This window comes from Ambystoma mexicanum, chromosome 12 (assembly GCF_040938575.1).
Source record: "Ambystoma mexicanum isolate Mex_15411 chromosome 12, UKY_AmexF1_1, whole genome shotgun sequence".
NCBI lineage: Eukaryota > Metazoa > Chordata > Amphibia > Caudata > Ambystomatidae > Ambystoma > Ambystoma mexicanum.
Window position 1 is genome coordinate 1,254,471,174 of NC_090936.1, and position 6,000 is coordinate 1,254,477,173.

Below are 6,000 nucleotides of genomic sequence, written 5' to 3' on the forward strand. Positions count from 1 at the left end.
GTGTGCTCTCGTGCTCCAGCATTTATCCCTGTGGGGAAGGGAAAAGCCATCAGGTGTGAGTGATTTTGGTCAATTGCCTGACCCTCGCATTGGGACATGTCAGGTAACGGGCCCTAACGTTAGTTTGTTTTTCATGGTGTGCGAAAGTGTTAATGTAAGAAAAAAGGGGGGGGGGAGGTTGAGTGTCCTTTGTAGTAGGATAGGGAACAGAGGTTAATAGTAGGGGAATAGAGCATCTCACCCGTCTGTGTTCCTGTTCCACTCCCTGAGGACCCCCCCATCCAGGTGATCTTCCACACTGGTCGGACCCCAGGAACTGGATCCAATAGCGATGGCAGAGTCCTGGCCACCTGGATGACAGATCCCGAGGGACTAGATTTGGAGACACCTTCAGGTTTCTCACATATGCTCTGTCCGCAGTTTTTCCTAAGGTTTTGAAGTCTCTGGCAGCACGCTTACTGGTCTGTCTACAGTTTCCATTGTAGAAGGAGGAGCTTACCATCAAAAACCTCACTGAAACGCAAAGTGTTCACAGAGTTTTTGCTGAGATTTTGCAGTCTCTGGCAGCAGGCTAACTGGTCTGTCTGCTTTCCATTGGAGAAGGATGAGCTTACCATCAAAAACCTTGCCACGGAGGCCACCAGGCGGCGCGCAGGTGATGGCAGCCTGAGCGTTGCTCTCCCGCCGAACTCGGGCCGTTGAAAGGGATTGAGACCCCCCGGACCCCCCAGCGGCAACACAGTGCTGGATCAGCTGCTGGACCCCCCCCCCCACCCCTTTTGAGCAAAAGGGCGGACTCTGGGGGTATCGGGAAGCCAGAGAACGGACCTCACGGCTCAAAGCGACAGAGCGAAGGGAGGGCCTGGAGGGGTGATCCCTCGACCGCGGACCCGCAGCGTGGGCGTTGCCTGGCAAGGCGGGGGATTCACAAGCCCGTGCCCGAGGAAGAGACAGACGACGGCGATAGAGGTCGAGGACCCGGAGGGCTTCCACCCCATGACCCCTCCCCCGAGAAATTATCTGGCGCTCACTTCTGGTAGGTGGAGGCCCCTGCGTTAGGCCGCAGGGCGTGTGCCCGCCTGCAGTCCCCCAGGACTTTACAGGACCTGGGTGTGAGGCCCCCACACCGTTCTGGTGGGGCGTGTGCCTGCCTAAAGGTCTCCTCCCGCCGCGCGAACCCATCCACTAGGCCCCGGAGCCAGTGGGGGACAGCGAAGCAGGAACGGGAAATGCCCGTATGAACTGGCGGGAGAGCCTGCAAACCTTTCGCTACGAGGGGGCTGGTGACAAAAACGAGAACCCCACAGACCACGGGAGCATGGCCCACTCAGAAGCCCCGACACACTCCGCAGCAGCTATGGAGAGAGGATTCGCATCCATACTCCAGGAGATCCGGGATATGCGATCGGACATTGCGCAAAAACTGGAAAAAATGGACAACAGGGTGGACAAGGTGGAGGACAGGCTCTTGCAAGTGGAGACCTATCAGTCGTCCTCAGCTACGCAGGAGGTGCAAATGGAGATGCGGCTGGCGGCCCTGGAAAAGAGAGATGATGAAAGGGCCATGCAAATGGACGACTACGAAAATAGGGAAAGGAGGAACAATCTCAGATTTTTTGGGGTTCCCGAAGTGGAGGGGGAAACGGAGAGAGACTTAACCCGTGTGGTGCGAGACATAATCACCCTCCTATTCGCTGAAGAGATGACCACGGAGCTGACATTTGATCGTGTGCACAGAGCGGGTGGTAGGGCAGGGGGCCCCCGCTCGATCCTTGCGTGATTTCACTATTATACGGACAAGGCAAAGGTCCTGGAGGAGGTAAGAAAAGCGGGGGTGATTTCCTACAACAACGCAGAGATCTCAATATTCCAAGACCTTTCCACCTACACCTTGGCGAAGCGGAGAATGTGCCGCTCCCTCATGCAACTGTTGAAGGACAAAGGGGTGCGCTACAGATGGGGGTACCCATTCTCCCTGACTTTTGAATACATGGGCCAACGGACATCGTTAATCACAGAAGAGGATATAAAAGGGGCCATTCAGGATTACGTGACAGAGTCTACCCTCAGAAGAGGCCCGGTGGGCCCGGCAGCGATTGGGGAGGGGACCTCGGACCGTCCTGGGTCCAGGAGGAGGAAAACCGGCTCGAGAAAATACAGGAAGCTAAACACCCCACCGTCCGGGAGGGAGGGGGTGCGCAATGACTCAGAGGACTGAGGATCGGGGCGACCCGTCCTCTTGACGGATGGGACCCGACGCAATGAAGGTCCGGATTAACAAAACTTCCCCCAGAACAGCAAGTAAGTTGGGGGCGACAGTGCGGAAGAAACAGAGGGGGGGGATCATAACAAAGAGCTTGGATGTGAGTGCCCGGTCGGGAAGGGCAGTCTGGTGGTCTGGCCTAATGCCAGGTATGGCGGAACTAATTGGCTGGACGCCGGGGAGGGGGTGACAAAGTTAGTTGGGGGTTTCTGGTTGGGGAAGGGGTTCGGGGACGAGTTGGGGAAAGGTCCAAATAATGTCCTAACAATGAGACTAAGGGAGGGAAAAGGGAATAGTGATGCTAGGCAGGTGCCCAACAGATCTGGTGACTTAGATTATGGCTGACTGCCAACCAGCCCTGGGAGTGGGCACCCTGAATGTGCGGGGCTTGAACACCCCCACCAAGAGGTCCCTGGTTTGCCGAGAATTCAGAAGGGCTAAGCTGGACCTGTTGTTATTGCAGGAAACACACTGGGTGAGGGGAAGGAACCCAAAATGAGGGGGGGGGGGCATAGGGGAGGTGTTCCATGCATCCCACAAGAGGAAGAAAAGAGGGGTCGCCATCCTGGTTGCCAGGGATGTCCGCTTCACTAGCGAAGCCATCCTGCAGGACCCTGAGGGCCGTTTTCTATTGGTGAGGGGCACCTTACAAGGATCCCCCCTGACGCTGGCTGTGGTGTACGGTCCGAATGATGGCCAGGCCCAATTCTGGGAGGGAGTAAAGGAGAAGCTCAAGCTATTTGTACGGGAATGTTGGTAGTAGGGGGAGATTTCAATATGGTTCTAGACCCATCTTTGGATAGGAAACGGGTGGGCCCCCAGAACCCCAGACCCGCGGACGAGTCCACGGCACGCACCTTCCGGAGGCTGAACGAAGAGCTAGGCCTGGTAGACTCAATTCCGACCCCCAGAACAGGAATCCCCTCTTTTTTCATACTACTCGGCCATCCACGCCTCGTTTTCAAGGATAGTCTAGGGAGATGTCCGAGGGTCTGGAAGGGCCAGTGACCGAGGAAGAGGTAGACAGGGCGATAAGCGGGATGAAAGTGGGAACCACCCCCGGGGATGATGGATTTTCCGTTTATTTTTACAAAAGATTCCGATCCTCTTTAATCCCCTACCTAGTGAGAGTCATCAACTCCGTGATAGAGGGAGAAACTCTCCCCGATTCCATGATGGGGCTATCATCGCAGTGTTACCCAAGGAGGGGAGGGACCTTGCAGAGTGTGCATCTTACCGCCACATATCACTGCTAAACATTGACGTTAAGATTCTGGCCAAGGTGGTGGGGAGGCGGATAGAGGGTATATTGCCAAAGTTAGTCCATGGGGATCAGGTGGGCTTCATCAAGGGAAGGCAGGGTTCGGACAACATACGCAAGACCATAGACCTATTCCACTACACGCAACGGTCGGAGCTCAACGTAAGTGTCCTCTCCTTAGATTCGGAGAAAGCGTTCGACAGGGTCGAATGGATCTCCTCCTGAGGAAGATGGGTTTCGGGACCCACATCATGAGCTGGGTAACGGCACTTTACAGAGCTCCCACGGCAAGGGTCCAAGTGAATGGGGAGTTGATTGATGCCTTCCCCCTCTCTTGAGGGACAAGACAGAGGTGTCCCCTCTCCCCCCTGATATGCGTCCTTACGATAGAAGCCCTAGCCATAGAGATCAGATCACACCCAGGAATTAAGGGGATCAGCAGGGGGGAGGTGGAATTTAAACTCTCTGTCATGATCACTGCTTCCAAGGAGTCAGGACCAGCCCAACGTCCTTGGAAGCAGGCCCCTAACCTTAATCCTAGGCACCAGCCGGTCCCCACTGGGACCTTTTGGACCTTGTCCTGGCGCCGGTGGCACCAGGCTCATCAATGCCATCGGTCCCGGCACTGGAAGCGCCGGGCTCATAATATATATGAAGATGCTTGGGTGGACTTACCTGCAGCAGACCATGCTGCTTACTTACCAGCTGCATAGGAATCCTCATTAAGCCGGAACTACTTTCTTACCTGGGTGGGGCAAACTCCACTCCCTGGATACAACACTGGAACTCTTCTGGAACAGGAACTCTTTTCTACACCTAGGCGGGGCAGTGGAGGAAGACGCCTCATCACTCCAAGGCTATTTAAACCACACCCGATTGATGAAACATGCTTCGCGTTATTCTGCATCTGCAGCAGAACGCTCACCGAGTCTGTTCCAGCTTCTCTTCCTCCGATCCTGAACCTGCAAGAACAATACTTACCATTCCTGTATCCAGTCTTCAGCAGAACCTGCAAGAACAATACTTACCATTCCTGAATGCAGTCTTCAGCAGCACCTGTAAAGATAAGAAATAACAGGTTAGCACGGCAACCTTCACATGCGGCGCATTCCTCACCTGATTCATCGGCAGCGACCATTTCTTCACGCTGCATCTCCGCCTGTGAAAACAAAAGCATAGTTATTACTTACCAGCACTCCGTTCATTCCGGATGTTTTCAACGCTGCGACCCAGCATCTGAAATACAAAAGAAAAGACATTAGACAGGTATTTACTTACGCCCATCGCGCTCGCCACAATAGAACACCTGCAAATACTCCGGCGTTTTCCAGCAACTCTTCAGCACGAACTCACAGCTGCAAGAGAAAAGAGACAGTTAGAGCGATTGCAATTACTTACGCATTTCCAAGCGCTTCGTCCCAAGGCTCTGGCTCCAGCTTCGGCTCTCTTCACACCATCTTCTATTCCAAGAGCCCTGCAAAACAAATAGGAGAAAGCATCATATCAAGCCCTGTTCTATATTACGTGCCCACGCACCTAAAGACTATAAGGACTAAAAAGGTATCCGGAAACTCACCGCTCGTGCAGTTAACGGCGGTAGCGATCCTCTGATATCAAGAGGCCTACGTTTCACCCAGTGAAGGAACTGGCAACGGCACCCTGCACCAGACGCAGATGGAGAGTCCAGCATTCACCTATCTAAGGTGAGCACGTTGACCTGGGGGCTCTACGGAGAAGCTAGGAAGAGAGAGAGAGGGAGAGAGGGACACTCAACAGCCCAGATCATTAACCCCCATATTCTTTCACCTGCAGAAATCTCACCCTTCGAGTTCGACACACAGTGCGAAGAGGCTCAGCCCCAGAAGCCAATCGAGTCCTGCACATCACTTTTCGAGTCACAGACACCTTCCTGCCTAGACCAGCGCCTCCGTGGGAATCAGGTGAGCATTACAGAACACGAAGCCCACCACAAAACTCCTACCCAGGTGCAATGGAAACCTCGGACACTGATCAATTGGCCCAATTGCTTGGGGAACTCAGAGCAGAAGTACATGCGGCTCGTCAGGAAACAAACTCTCTAAGAAGAGAGCTGGTAATATCCAAGGAGCGAACAGAGGACCTCGCTAGGCAATTGCTACAAACGCAGGCAGGACAGACACCTTTGCCCGCTCCAGGAGGAAGTTATCCTTCAGCATCCTCAAATCCAGTGCAAATCAATCTACCTGGTAATGTGCCTTTGGCTCCGCCCAAACGCTTTTCTGGTGACCCAAAGAAATTTGCAGTGTTTATTAACCAGTGCCGCCTACACTTCTTATGTCGACCAGCTGCCTTCCCAACAGATCAGACCAAGGTGGCTTTCGTGCTTTCGTATCTCAGTGGCAGTGCTGCAGATTGGTTGATCTCTTTAGTTACTCAGGACAATCCGGTTCTTCATGATTTCCAGGCCTTCCAGTCCAGCATGGAGAAACTGTTCGCA